The sequence below is a fragment of the Thalassophryne amazonica genome, chromosome 7 (assembly GCF_902500255.1).
Source record: "Thalassophryne amazonica chromosome 7, fThaAma1.1, whole genome shotgun sequence".
Lineage (NCBI taxonomy): Eukaryota > Metazoa > Chordata > Actinopteri > Batrachoidiformes > Batrachoididae > Thalassophryne > Thalassophryne amazonica.
Genome location: NC_047109.1, coordinates 89947393 through 89962443, shown reverse-complemented (window position 1 = coordinate 89962443; position 15051 = coordinate 89947393). Strand labels below are relative to the sequence as shown.

The 15051-nt window shown below is 42.9% G+C and overlaps 1 long non-coding RNA gene across 1 annotated transcript; it reads left to right on the top strand.

Annotated features, from left to right (window-relative positions):
* The first annotated feature begins 2148 nt into the window (after positions 1–2148).
* LOC117513340 lies at positions 2149–13095 on the top strand. Its single transcript, XR_004561571.1, has 3 exons — positions 2149–2159; positions 12040–12047; positions 13030–13095. It is a non-coding gene; the product is annotated as an uncharacterized LOC117513340 (long non-coding RNA).
* The last annotated feature ends 1956 nt before the right edge of the window (positions 13096–15051 follow it).

Below are 15051 nucleotides of genomic sequence, written 5' to 3'. Positions count from 1 at the left end.
CATAGCAACTATGTGAGTGAGCATAGCAACTATGTGACTGAGCATAGCAACAATGTGGCTGAGCATAGCAACTATGTGACTGGGCATAGCAACTATGTGGCTGAGCATAGCAACTACATGGCTGAGCATAACAACAATGTGACTGAGCATAGCAACAATGTGGCTGAGCATAGCAACAATGTAACTGAGCATAGCAACTATGTGACTGAGCATAGCAACAATGTGGCTGAGCATAGCAACTATGTGACTGGGCATAGCAACTATGTGGCTGAGCATAGCAACTACGTGGCTGAGCATAACAACAATGTGACTGAGCATAGCAACAATGTGGCTGAGCATAGCAACAATGTAACTGAGAATAGCAACTATGTGACTGAGCATAGCAACAATGTGGCTGAGCATAGCAACTATGTGACTGGGCATAGCAACTATGTGGCTGAGCATAGCAACTACGTGGCTGAGCATAGCAACAATGTGACTGAGCATAGCAACTATGTGACTGGGCATAGCAACAATGTGGCTGAGCATAGCAACTATGTGGCTGAGCATAACAACAATGTGACTGAGCATAGCAACAATGTGGCTGGGCATAGCAACAATGTGACTGAGCATAGCAACAATGTGGCTGAGCATAGCAACAATGTGACTGAGCATAGCAACTATGTGAGTGAGCATAGCAACAATGTGGCTGAGCATAGCAACTATGTGACTGGGCATAGCAACTATGTGGCTGAGCATAGCAACTACGTGGCTGAGCATAACAACAATGTGACTGAGCATAGCAACAATGTGGCTGAGCATAGCAACAATGTAACTGAGCATAGCAACTATGTGACTGAGCATAGCAACAATGTGGCTGAGCATAGCAACTATGTGACTGGGCATAGCAACTATGTGGCTGAGCATAGCAACTACGTGGCTGAGCATAACAACAATGTGACTGAGCATAGCAACAATGTGGCTGAGCATAGCAACAATGTAACTGAGAATAGCAACTATGTGACTGAGCATAGCAACAATGTGGCTGAGCATAGCAACTATGTGACTGGGCATAGCAACAATGTGGCTGAGCATAGCAACAATGTAACTGAGAAAAGCAACTATGTGACTGAGCATAGCAACAATGTGGCTGAGCATAGCAACTATGTGACTGGGCATAGCAACTATGTGGCTGAGCATAGCAACTACGTGGCTGAGCATAACAACAATGTGACTGAGCATAGCAACTATGTGACTGGGCATAGCAACAATGTGGCTGAGCATAGCAACTACGTGGCTGAGCATAACAACAATGTGACTGAGCATAGCAACAATGTGGCTGAGCATAGCAACAATGTGGCTGAGCACAGCAACCATGTGACTCAGCACAGCAACAGTGTGACTGAGCAGAGTAGTAAGGTTTTAGTTAATAGTGGCAACAACAAAAAAGTTTTAATTAAATACAGTGAGGCAAATACGTTTTTGATCCACTGTCGATTTTGCAAGTTTTGCCACCTACAAAGAATGGAGAGGTCTGTAATTTTTATCGTAGGTACTGTACACTTCAACTGTGAGAGAAAGAATCGGAAAAAAATTCAGAAAATCACATTGTATGATTTTTAAAAAAATAATTAATATGTATTTTATTGCATGAAATAAGTATTTAATACAATAGAAAAGCAGACCTTAATATTTGGTACAGAAACCTTTGTTTGCAATGACAGAGGTCAGACATTTCCTGTAGTTCTTGACCAAGTTTGCACACTGCAACAGAGATTTTGGTCCACTCCTCCATACAGATCTTCTCCAGATTTTTCAGGTTTCAAGTTTCAGCTCCCTCCAAAGATTTTCTATTGAGTTCAGGTCTGGAGACTGGCTAGACCGCTTGAGGACCTTCAAATGCTTCTTACAGAGCCCCTCCTTAGTTGCCCTGACTGTGTGTTTTGGGTCACTGTCATGCTGGAAGACCCAGCCATAACCCATCTTCAATGCTCTTACTGAAGGAAGGAGACTGTTTGCGAAAATCCCACGATACATGACTCCATCCATCCTCCCTTCAATACGATGCAGTCGTCCTGTCCCCTTTGCAGAAAAGCACCCCGAAAAATGAGGTTTCCACCCTCATGCTTCACGGTTGGGATGGTTTTCTTGGGGTTGTTCTCATCCTCCAAACACAGCGAGTGGAGTTGATTCCAAAAAGCTCTATTTTGGTCTCATCTGACCACATGACCATCTCCCATGCCTCTTCTGCATCATCCAGATGGTCATTCGCAAACTTCAAACAGCCCTGGACATGTGCTGGTTTGAGCAGGGGGACCTTGCTGCCCTGCAGGATTTTAAACCATGACGGTGTAGTGTGTTACTAATGTAATTGTGACTGTGGTCCCAGCTCTCTTCAGGTCATTGACCAGGTCCCATGTAGTTCTGGGCTTTCTCAGAATCATCCTGACTCCATGAGGTGAGATCTTGCATGGAGCCCCAGACTGAGGGAGATTGACAGTCATCTTGTGTTTCTTCCACTTTCTAATAAATAATCATAACAGTTGTTGTCTTCTACCAAGCTGCTTGCCTGTTGTCCTGTAGTCCATCCCAGCCTTGTGCAGGTCTACAGTTTTGTCCCTGGTGTCCTTAGCTGTTTGGTCTTGGCTATGGTGGACAGGTTGGAGTGTGATTGAGTGTGTGAACAGGTGTCTTTTATACAGGTAACAAGTTAAAACAGGTGCAATTAATACAGGTAAAGAGTGCAGAATAAGAGGGTTTCTTAAAGAAAAATTAACAGGTCTGTGAAAACCAGAATTCTTGCTGGTTGGTAGGTGATCAAATACTTATTTCATCCAACAAAATCCAAATTAATTATTTAAAAATCATACAATGTGATTTTCTGAATTTTCTTTTTGGATTCTGTCTCTCACATTTGAAATGCATCTATGATAAAAATAGCAGATTTCTCCATTCTTTGGAAGTGGGAAAACCTGCAAAATCAACAGTGGATCAAATACTTATTTGCCTCACTGTATATCAAACATTTTTATCAAGGTTTTATAAGTCATAGATGTTTTAGACTTCTGCCTCAATAGCATAACATCATAATCTTGTGTCATTTTCAAAAGTTTAAAATTTATGGAAGAGGCACAACAGCTGTCTGTGCAGTTACAATTAAAATCACCCACTGGTGACAACGTATAAAACCACTTTCAGGATCATATGCAAAATGGATATGCAAGTCATTTATGTTGTTTGTGTCACTATGAACACCCAAGTGAAAAACATCTGATCGATGAATATTTGACCAATTTTAATGTATAATCCACCACACACATAACATCTATATTTTTTTCTGGATTTTTAATTTGAATTCTTTCAAATGCGAAGGTGGGAGGAGGCCTAAACTATAACCATGCATTGCCAGCCCCAGCTGACAACATAGGATTATTATTATTATTATTATTATTATTATTATTATTAAACTGAATTGAATTTTATTTTGCTATCTCTGCTTGTAACCAGATTCTCAATTCAAACAAAGTCGCACTTACAGGTGGGAACAACTCACTGAGCTGTATTCCTGAAATCCATCCATTTCTGCCTGACTTGCATGCCAGTTTCAAAACAAATAAACATCAGCAAAAGAGGTTTCTATGGACAAAATCAATCAGCAGACGGATGTCAGGATTGTTTAGAAGTAAAGGTAAATACTGAAGCAGAGTGGCCTACGGTCTTTAATGTTGTGTTTACACTGTAATTAGTCTTTGCAGAATGAGATTCCTGACAGATGGTCTGAGACGTTGTGGCATTATAAAATAAACTCCAAACAGCGCTGTTTCAGGACGTCCTCCACGGACCATAAACCAGGACCACCTCCACAATCTCTCCACTTTTCAAAATGGGTGGTCGGATTTTTTTTTCCCCACTGACTGTCTGATTTGGTTTCCCACCTCTTTTGCTCCATCTTCTTCCCTTTGCTGTTTGTTCTTCGGTCACTCTCCTCACTTATTTGCATTTTCCTTCCATTTTTCCATTTCGTCCCTCAGCTTCCCTGCTGAAGCTCCAACTTCCAGAGCTCTGCGGGCCCCTCCGGACTCCGAGTCGATGACACAGTCTACAGCCATGCGTGCAGAGAGGGGACGACCGGGGCTCATTCAGAACTGTGTCACTGTCCACCTGAGCAAACAGAGCGGCGAGAAAGGCGGGGGAGGAACCCAGACCAGGAACCAATTGGTGAGGGAGGGCTGGAAGAGTGACAGCCAATGTACAATAACATTAGTCTTCCGCTTTGGCCCAAGTCAGCGCTCCTTCTGGACACGACTCTGCCTCGTCAGTTTGTCGTCTTCTTTTTTTCTGCTCTTTTTCTTGCATGCAGTTCCCTCCAATGGAAACACATTCCAGTCATGCCTCACCGCTGTTCCATGTTTAGATTCCTCATTACAAACAGCATTACACGCATGAGCTGAAGCTGGCCGCAGCGCAAACCGGGGAGAGGCCGAGGACCTCAGGCCTCCGCGGCCTCCGGATCAGGGTCTGCCACAGGGAAGCGGAACATCTACGATCACCGATATTAACTCGGGCAAAGCAGGAACAAGCTTTTTTTTTATTTTCCCCAAACTGAACTTGCATTGAACTCAAAATCTTCTGCAGCTGCCTTGTCTTGTTGTGAAACTTCATATAGAATAGAAACTTGAATTTTTTCCTTTAATATTAAACTGACACCAGAACCACCTTTTGATTTTGAAACTTCTCCGTTATGTTGGGATACAGCAAACCCCCAATTTCCATCGAGACGATTTATGATTATGAAGTCGAGCTGCTTCACAGGATACCAAAACTTTATGGAAAGCAGACCTCTCTGCACGCTCTCATCTCAGTCCAAGTGCAGCAGCAGAGGATCTGGATCTGCCATGACTTCCCAGGCTGTCTGGATACTGTTGACTGGCACCTGACGATGTCTATTACCGGGACAACCTGCAACCCAAGGGACCACGGCAATGTTTGTTCAACATAATAACCTGCCCAACGTATTTTTAGCTCTGCCAAGCAGGTCTTTTTTTTTTTTTTCCATTTGTCTATTTCTTTGACTTTTACCAGAATAACTGAAAACACAATGAACGGATTTCAATAAAATTTGGTAAGCAGATAGAAAACATAGTGGGAAATAAGCAATTCAATTTTGGATGTGAATATAGATATGTGGAATATATTCTGGAATGGAGAGCCAGAAGAATGTTTTGACACATAGCAACGTTTAACTTAAAAGGTTGTGAGAGAATGTTGATGAAATTTGGTGAGCAGATGGATGATGTCTTAGAAAATGAAGGATTTTCTTTTGAACCTGATCCAGAACATTTGTGACTTTGGAGGAAGTATATGCTCTCTTAGTGTCTTTTTGTTCATTTCTCAGGGATGGAGAAGGTTTTCAAACCAGGAGGAACCTAAATTGGTAACTCATGCTGGAATCTAAATGTGTTTGTTGTGTTGGGGTTTTTCTGTATTTTCTGTATTTATTGTATGGCTTTTGCCTTACAATATAAAGCGCCTTGGGGCAACTGTTTGTTGTGATTTGGCGCTATATAAATAAAATTGATTTGATTTGATTTGATTGTGGTCTGTATCTTCCTTAATCCCACAAAGTGAGTCAGTTTTTAAGAAAAACAGAAAAAAAAAACATAACTGTTGGGATGTGTTACTATCATGTTCCTCTGTGCCAGAAGTCTTGCAGACAAGCTGCTATCAGTTTCTTCAAGTCCAAGAAATTGCAACCTCTGCTGCAGCCAAGATATAATCAATAACAGCCGACAAGGTCTTTTGAAGCCAAGATGTTGACATTCCTTTAAACAAGATTATTTGCTGTCTTTCCTCTACTTTATGGATGAAGTAATTTTTACATTATTATGTTTTCTCTCCCTTCATTTCTGGTAATTACATTTTGTTGTGTTGCCAGTGAAGATGTGTTCAGATGATGAAAAGTTATTAAGATTCACGCAATCAAGCTTCTTTTGCCAAAAAAGTGGAAACGTAGCAGATAACATTACCCATATGGAATGACATTTTTAAATAACTTGTATATCCCTATTGGTTGTGAGTTGATAACTAAGATGAGGACCGACTGCTTCCTGTTTGAGATATGTCAGTGTCAGCTGGGTGGGACATCAGGTGGGTGGGTGACATTGACATTGTCTTTGTTGTCATCTGAGTTGTCTGTTCAGACACCATTTTTGTCATCATTTGCCACCATCACTATAACTGTCACTGTTGGTGTGTGTCCCACAGTTGGTTATGTATTCTAACCTTAAATTACGGAGGAAAATGTAAGTGCAAATTGCTCGTGCATTATTAACATTGTAAATATTCTTCATGGTATAAGCCAATTTTGAGTACCACTAAAGTGATATATATATATATATATATATATATATATATATATATATATATATATATATATATATATATATATATATATATATATATATATATATATATATATATACGAGGTCTATTAGAAAAGTATCCGACCTTATTATTTTTTTCAAAAACCATATGGATTTGAATCACGTGTGATTACATCAGACATACTTGAACCCTCGTGGGCATGCAAGAGTTTTTTCACGCCTGTCGGTTACGTCATTCGCCCGTGGGCAGTCTTTGAGTGAGGAGTGGCCCACCCTCTCGTTGATTTTTTCATTGTTTAGGAATGGCTCAGAGACTGCTGCTTTGTTTGATCAAAATTTTTTCAAAACTGTAAGGCACAATTGAGTGGACACCATTCGATAAATTCGGCTGGTTTTCGGTAAAAATTTTAACGGCTGATGAGAGATTTTGGTCTGGTAGTGTCGCCGTAAGGACGGCCCACGGCACCTGACGGTGATCTGTGCTTCGAGGCGGCAGCGTCTCGCCGTTTCAAGTTGAAAACTTCCACATTTCAGGCTCTGTTGATCCAGGAAGTCGTCAGAGAACAGAGAACTTTCAGAAGAAGTCGGCATGAGGAGTTTATTCGGACATTCCATTGTTAACGGACATTTTGTAATGAAAGAACGTGCGGGCAGAGTCGCATGTCGGGCTGGACCCGACCGCGGGGGGTCGCGACAGGAAAAACACCTCCGTTGGAAACATTAACGGGCAAGTTGGAACATGCCCAAGCTGTTAAACAATTTCTCAGTTATTCACTTGTTGAAAGCCATCAAAAGCCGCCTGAATTTTACAAATGGTTTTCAACACGGAGGTGTTATTCCTGTCGCGGCGCACACAGATTTGCCGAGTCGTCACGGAAAGGACTCAGCGAATTTGCGCGCACGTCTTTCATTAAAAAATGTCCTTAAACAGTGGAATGTCCGCATAAAGTCCTCATGCCGGCCTCTTCTGAATCTTCTCTGTTCTCTCACGACGTCCTGGGTGAATTAAGCCTTAAATTAGGATGTTTTCAGGTCGAAACAGGCCGACGACGGCGCCTGGAAGCACTGCACGACGTGCCGCTGCGTGGGAAGTCCTTACAGCGACAGAAACACCCCATAATCTCTCATCAGCCGTTAAACTTTTCACAGAAAACCAGCTTAATTTCTCGAATAGTGTCCACTCGGATATTCCTCACAGGTCCAGAAAAAATGTTGATAAAGCAACACGCGCCGTCTCGAGCAGCGTGTGAAACAAAGGAATTCAGCCGAGAGGGCGGGACCACATCTCACTCAAGGCCTGCCCACAGGGAAATGACGTCACCGACACGCGTGAAAAAACTCACGCATGCGCACGAGGGTTCAAGCATGATTGGTGTAATCGCACGTGACTCAAATCTATATAGTTAAAAAAAAAATAAAAGGGTCGGTTTATTATCTAATAGACCTCATATATATATATATATATATATATATACAGGGTTGGGAGGGTTACTTTAAAAATGTATTCCAATACAGTTACTAGTTACCTGTTGAAAAATGTAGTCAGTAACGTAATCCAAGTACCATAATATTAAAGTAATGTAATTTGATTACTTTCAATTACGTCTGTCTTAATGTGCCGGAAAAGTGCTGATGTCCACATCTTTTCACAATTCCTGTGCTAGTCAGATGACATACCGGATCAAGACAGCGTACAGTTTAAAAATGAACGGCACATTTCACTGTTACAGGAGTTTTTGTCATGGAAAGAGAAGTGGCTCCACTGCGCATCGCGGTGCAGCCGCTCAGCACAAAGCAACGCCGTGATGAAGCCTCACGGGACATGTTCTGGCATGTCCAGCTCATGCACAATCACAATCGGATATTAACACGACTGGAAAGCAACCCGAATCCGTCTGAAATCCACCTGAAAGCTGTCCTGAGAGACCAACACCGAGGTGGTTTTGTCCCGCGTAATGAACGGAGCCGTGGCGCGTCCCTCCGCTTTTCTTTCCATGAAAAAAACTCCTGTAATGGTGGAATGTGCTGGAAAAAGTGCTGATGTCCACATGTTCTGCCTTTTTGTGAAAGTCAGACGAGGTCCTGGATCAACAAAGCTTTCACGTTGGAAATGATCCGGTTGTTCCAGCGGGGTGTGAGCCTGTCGATGGGGGCTGGGAGCGTGCCACGTTCTCAGCAGTTGTGGGCAGTCCTTAAAGCGGCAGTAACATCCCGTAATCTGTTTAATCCCCATAAAATCATCCCTGAAAGCTATATTAATTTTCCGAACGGTGTCCACCTGGAGGTCTCTCACAGTTTCAGGAAAAAAATTGATGCAGCAAAGCTCCAAATCGTTCAGACATTTATTCGCAATGAAAAATAGACGAGAGGGGTGGACCACACCTCACTCAAAGCCTGCTCACAGGCGAATGACGCAACCGACAGGCATGAAAAAACTCACGCATGCGCACGAGGGTTCAAGCTTGTCTGACACAATCACATGTGATTCAAATCCATATGATTTTTTAAAAAAACAATAAGGTCGGATACTTTTCTAATAGACCTCGTATATATAGTGTGGAGAGGTCTGTAATTTTTATCGTAGGTACACTTCAACTGTGAGAGACAGAATCTAAAAAAAAAAAATCCAGAAAATCACATTGTCACTCATCACTCACTCATCTTCATCCTCCCGAGGGAAGCACCCAAGGGGGCATCCTTACCAGATGCTCAAACCACCTCAGTTGGCTACTTTTGAGGAGCAGTGGCTCTACTCTGAGCTCCCCATGGAGGACCAAGCTTCTCACCCTATCTCTAAGGGAGACACCAGCCACCCTCCTAAGGAAGCACATTTCGGCCACTTGTATCCACAATGTAGTTCTTTCGGTCATGACCCAACCTTCATGACCATAGGTGAGAGTAGGAACGACGACTGACCAGTAGATCGAGAGGTTCGCCTTTCGGCTCAGCGCCACATTGCATGATTTTTAAATAATTAATTTGCATTTTATTGCATAAACTAAGTATTTGATCACCTACCAACCAGCAAGAATTCTGGCTCTTAGTTTTTCTTTAAGAAGCCCTCCTTATCTACATTCATTAGATGTATTAATTGCACTTGTTTGAGCTTGTTACCTGTATAAAAGACACCTGTCTACACACTCAGTCAATCACATTCCAACCTATCCACCGTGGCCAGGACCAAAGAGCTGTCTAAGGAGATCAGGGACAAAATTGTAGACCTGCACAAGACTGGGGTGGGCTACAGGACAACAGGCAAGCAGCTTGGTAGAAGACAACAACTGTTGGTGTAATTATTATAGAAAATAAAAGAAAAACGAGATTCAAGGATTCAAGGATTTCAAGGATTCAAAAGAATTTTATTGTCATATGTTGTGATTTGGCGCTATATAAATAAAATCGATTGATTGATTGATATGCACAAAGGAACATGTTCCCTGCACAATGAAATGTGTTTACTGCATTTAACCCATCCTAATTGCCATTTAGGAGCAGAAGTCACCTTTCGGCGCCCGGGGACCAGCTCCAGATGTATGTCCTGCCTTAGGTCAACAGCAGGGCTTAGCAAACCATGACCGGCCTCATAACGACAAACGACACGCACAAACAACACACATAAGCCGGCCCGGTACATGAACACATATAAATAGCACACACAAGGTAAGACTTGGGAAAGAAAAACCTTCATTGCTGCTGCATTGAATCATGTAGCAGCAATGCAGGAAAAAACCCATCAGCACAATGAACAATGATCACACACAACAACAGGACGAGAGACGACGACCAAGATTTGTAAGAGTCCAGTTATCAGACATTACACCCGGAGGCCGCCTTTAGGCGCCATCAACGGCCTTGCTCGTCCGTTCTGGAGGGAGGAAGGGTCCAGCCCTGAACAGTCCACTGTCCACAGTCAACGTCAGAGCTGGAGAAGCTGAGGGTGGGGGAAGACTGGGGGGGTGAGGCATGAGCGTTGTTCTTCTCCAGGAGGCTTTTATCACAGCGGCCTTGAAGTGCAGTTGTTTTGGGAAGCCGAATGAAAATCCAGATTAGCAGACGCCTGAAAGATTCCACAGTCGGAGACAGAGTAGCTTTCAATACATCTGAATTAGGAGAGGAGATGTGGTCATTACTGACGATCAATGCGGTTTTCCAGTGCAGCGATCCTAGCAGAGATGGTTTCCAATGCGCGGTTAACACCCGCCGACTGAGCTGACACTGCCCTTCCAATCGAATCAATCATGTGGGGCAGCCTGGACGGGCCAATTATTGCCACTTCCACTTTCTTAATTTTCCTGTAAACCAGCGCTATGCCCGCTCCACACAGCAGGAACCCGGTCACCACCATGCCAAATATATACACATCTTCGACGTCCTCCACAGGCAGCATGTAAAGGCACATGACCTGCCTCCAACTGTCCATCACGTAACCCATCACATGTGTCCCGGCAGGACAGGTCAGTCCTCTGCTCCCAAATGTCTTGTAGAAAAAATAGTGTCAATTGCGTTCAGAGACCACTTTAACAGATCCATTTTTGCTGTTTCCAAAAGAGCAAAGCTGACAGCCTCACAGACAACACGCCACAGAAGCAGGAAAGATAAGGAGGGAGGGAGAAGAGAAAAATGTGACCATCTCGGCCGAGAGCAAGGAGGCAAAAAAAAAAAAAAGATGACTGTCAATGTCCCTGTCTTGGTACTCCATGCAAGATCTCACCTCATGGGGTAAGGATGATTCTGACAAAGCCCAGAACTAAATGGGAGGACCTGGTCAATGACCTGAAGAGAGCTGGGAACACAGTCACAAAGATTACATTAGTAACACACCACACCGTCATGGTTTAAAATCCTGCAGGACAGCAAGGTCCCCCTGCTCAAACCAGCACATGTCCAGGCCCTGTTTGAAGTTCACCAGTGACCATCTGGATGATCCAGAGGAGGCATGGGAGAAGGTCATGTGGTCAGATGAGTCCAAATTTGAGCTTTTTGGGATCAACTCCAGTCACTGTGTTTGGAGGATGAGAACAACCCCAAGAAAACTGTGCCAATCATGAAGCTTGGGAGTGGAAACATCATTTTTTGGGGTGTATTTCTTCAAAGGGGACAGGATGAATGCACTGTATTGAAGGGAGGAAGGATGGGGTCATGTATCACAAGATTTTGGCAAACAACCTCCTTCCCTCAGTAAGAGCATTGAAGATGGGTCATGGCTGGGTCTTCCAGCATGACAATGACCCCAAACACACAGCCAGGGCAACTAAGGAGGGGCTCCGTAAGAAGCATTTCAAGGTCCTGGAGTGGCCGAGCCAGTCTCCAGACCTAAACGCAATAGAAAATCTTTGCAGGGAGCTGAAACCCGAAACCAGAAAGATCTGGAGAAGATCTGTATGGAGGAGCGGACTAAAATCCCTGCTGCAGTGTGCAAACTTGGTCAAGAACTACAGGAAACGTCTGACCTCTGTAATTGCAAACAAAGGTTTCTGTACCAAATATTAAGTTCTATTTTTCTCTTGTATCAAATGCTTATTTCATGCAATAAAATGTACATTAATTATTTAAAAATCATACAATGAGATTTTCTGGATTTTGTTTTTATTTTTTAGATTCTGTCTCTCACAGTTGAAGTGGACTTACGAGAAAAATTACAGACCTCTCCATTCTTTGTAGGTGGGAAAACTTGCAGAATTGAAAGTGGATCAAATACTTATTTTCCCCACTTTATATGTATGTATACAGTCTCATGATGACCTCAGAATTTCAATAGTGAATAATAGCAAATGTCAAACCACAGTGGCCATATTGAATATCTTTCCTTATTTTCTTCAATGGACATTCTGCACGTGTGATTTAGTGTTTTTTTTTTTTACGGTTGACAATAACGTGTCTCAGCTGGAAATTCCCTTAAAGAACGTGAGCTGCCCAGCTTGGCGTCCTGAAGCCGACGTTCACACCAGCAATGAGAGAATGTGAAGACCAGCTGTTCCTCACTGCGACTACGCTCTTTGCATAATACGGGTTTGTTCATGGCAGATTAACACCAGGCTCTGTGAGGTGGCAGTGCCAGCTGGACGGACAGGGGCTGCTGTTAACTTCACATTTGTGGCATCCTATGCATTTAAATCACATGAACCCACATGTAGACAGTAATTTCCAATGTTGTCAAACGAAATGCTCGGTCACGACTCTTAGCAGTGGCGCGGGGCATGCATTTCCGCCTGGTTGGGTAACACGTTCTTACAGTGGAGGGAGGGCACATTATTGTTGATAACACTGCGCCGTTCTTTTAAGACTGTCGCCATCTGTCACGGTGATCTTTCACAGCATCCACCCAAACCAGTAACACTCTGATTTATGTGGTTCATTCCTCATTTTGAAATATGGGGATTTAAGTAGTGATTCTCTGGAGCACATTCAAGAACATATTTTTTATGTTTTTCTTTAAACTATTCGTCATCCCTCATAATTCCAGAGTGGTTTCACAAAGCAAAACTAAAACCACAGTTAAAGCACAGCATAAATACATGTCCGCCTTAAGTGGTGGTTATGTGATCATCCCTGCTTGTCTATTAGTCAGATGTGGTACACACTCACTAGCTGGGTTTCCATTACAGATTTGTACAAAAGTTAAGTGATATTTTCAGAATGTTGACACAACACTATAGTGAAATGACAGTGTTTCCACTGAGTGATGGAATGCAAATGCTGGGTTTTGTCTTTTTGCGATAACTGTCATTCCAGCAATGCCTTGTGAAAACTATAATTCCAATAGTCATGGCGATGGAAGATCCAAATCTCTGGGGCCCTAAGCAAAGTTCTGCTAAGGGGCCCTACTACCTGACACGTGAGACGTGTAAGCATATTTGTCACTGACACACAAATGGGGGCCTTTAGTTAGTTGTACTTTTCTACTCCTGTTTATCTTGTTTAATGCTGACAAATTATACTGTATTTCTTGTCTTCTTGATGCTTGATTCTGTTTTTTCTCTCTGATTAAGGTGTGGCTCCATCCAGAGATGGGTGTGGTATTTGTGCTGGAGACCCTCCTGTCCTGTGCACCAACAGCATTTCCTGTATAGTCGTTTTGTGAATTGTTCTGTAATTTGTGTTTGTAGCATGGCCCAAGCACAGGGTCACCCCTTTGAGTCTGGTCTGCTTGAGGTTTCTTCCTCAGAGGGAGTTTTTTCCTACCACTGTTGCTCTGGGGGTTAGTAAGGTTAAACCTTACTTGTGTGAAGTGCCTTGAGGCAACTCTGTTGTGATTTGGAGCTATATAAATTAAAATAAATTGAAAGTGAAATTGAAATTTCTTTAACAAGTGAGATCAGACACTTTTTAAGAACCCACCTTTGAGTGATGACAGACTCTTGGGCCTTGGCTCAGCTTGTCTGGGTCTAATGGTACGCCTCTGTCATGGTTTGGTACGAATCACACCTTTAAGGTCACGGTGTGGTTCAAATTTTGGTACGTCCCTCTCACGTTTCCTCATACAGGTATAGAACAAAAAAGTGGAATAATATCTCTTGAAATGTTCAAAAACTGGCTTGAGAGTTCACAGTCTCTACATCCTGAACATTCTGCCTGAAGCTTTTACATTAAACTTTGCGTACTAGTCATTTCTGCACCAGTAGCAAGTGATGCAATCAGAGAGTTACGTCAAATTCATTTAGGCTACGTCACATGACATCTCACACACTGAGTCGATAATCAACTCTGCCGAGCTACGCTACTGCACCATGGAGTGCACGACCAATGTGCCTGCTCTCTGACGGTGAAAGTTTAACTACGTCCAGTAGTAAGTGAAATGCTGTCATCTGCTGAGCTATGTTGACCTGCGTTGAGGACAGGAAATTTGGGCCCCTGGAGCAAGCCTTCACTGGTGTCTCACAGAGATTTTTAAAAATCTGCTACATCAGCCAGCGTCAACCACTTCTTGTCAGTCTGAATGGGCCCTAATGGTCATTGGTGGGCTGGAGCCTGTATCTCAGTGGTTACTGGGTGAGATGCAGAGTACACTCTGGGCTATAGCAGGGCTAACACATGTAGACAAACACATTCACACTCTGACCCAGTCACACAGAGATAAATTGTAAAAATGGTAAATGGACTGTGTATATGGTCAGGGTGCTTTACAATGATGTGTCACATTCATCCATTCACGCACATACTCACACACTGATGTTAGGATACTGCCATACAAGGTGCTCACTACACACCGGGATCAACTTGGGAATTAAGAACACTGCACAAGGTCCGTGAGTGATTTCCTGGTCTGACGGGGATTTGAACAGAGGACCTTCTCGTCACAAGTCCACTGCTTTAACCATTTCACCATCACCACCCTGTTTAGATAAACAGATAAGACTGCTGACCACATAGCAGAGGTGTTCTCTGGCATGGTCCTGCTGGGATCACACGCCAGACCAAGTGAGGAAAAGTTAACTATTGATGAGTCCAGTTTCCATGAATAAAAGGATGTTTTTATTATAAGCTTCGTAACTGAAGTGAATTATGATGTGTGAGCACAAACAATCAAGGACCACTGATCAAATATCAGTTACATGATCGTTTCACTTAGTATTATAATAATTATTAGTACTTGGCTAATACAATGTTCAATTCAGGCAATTCAATTCATACAATGTTTGTCAGGCAAATTATCATTTCTCTACATTGATTACAGACCCTGCAGCGGGTC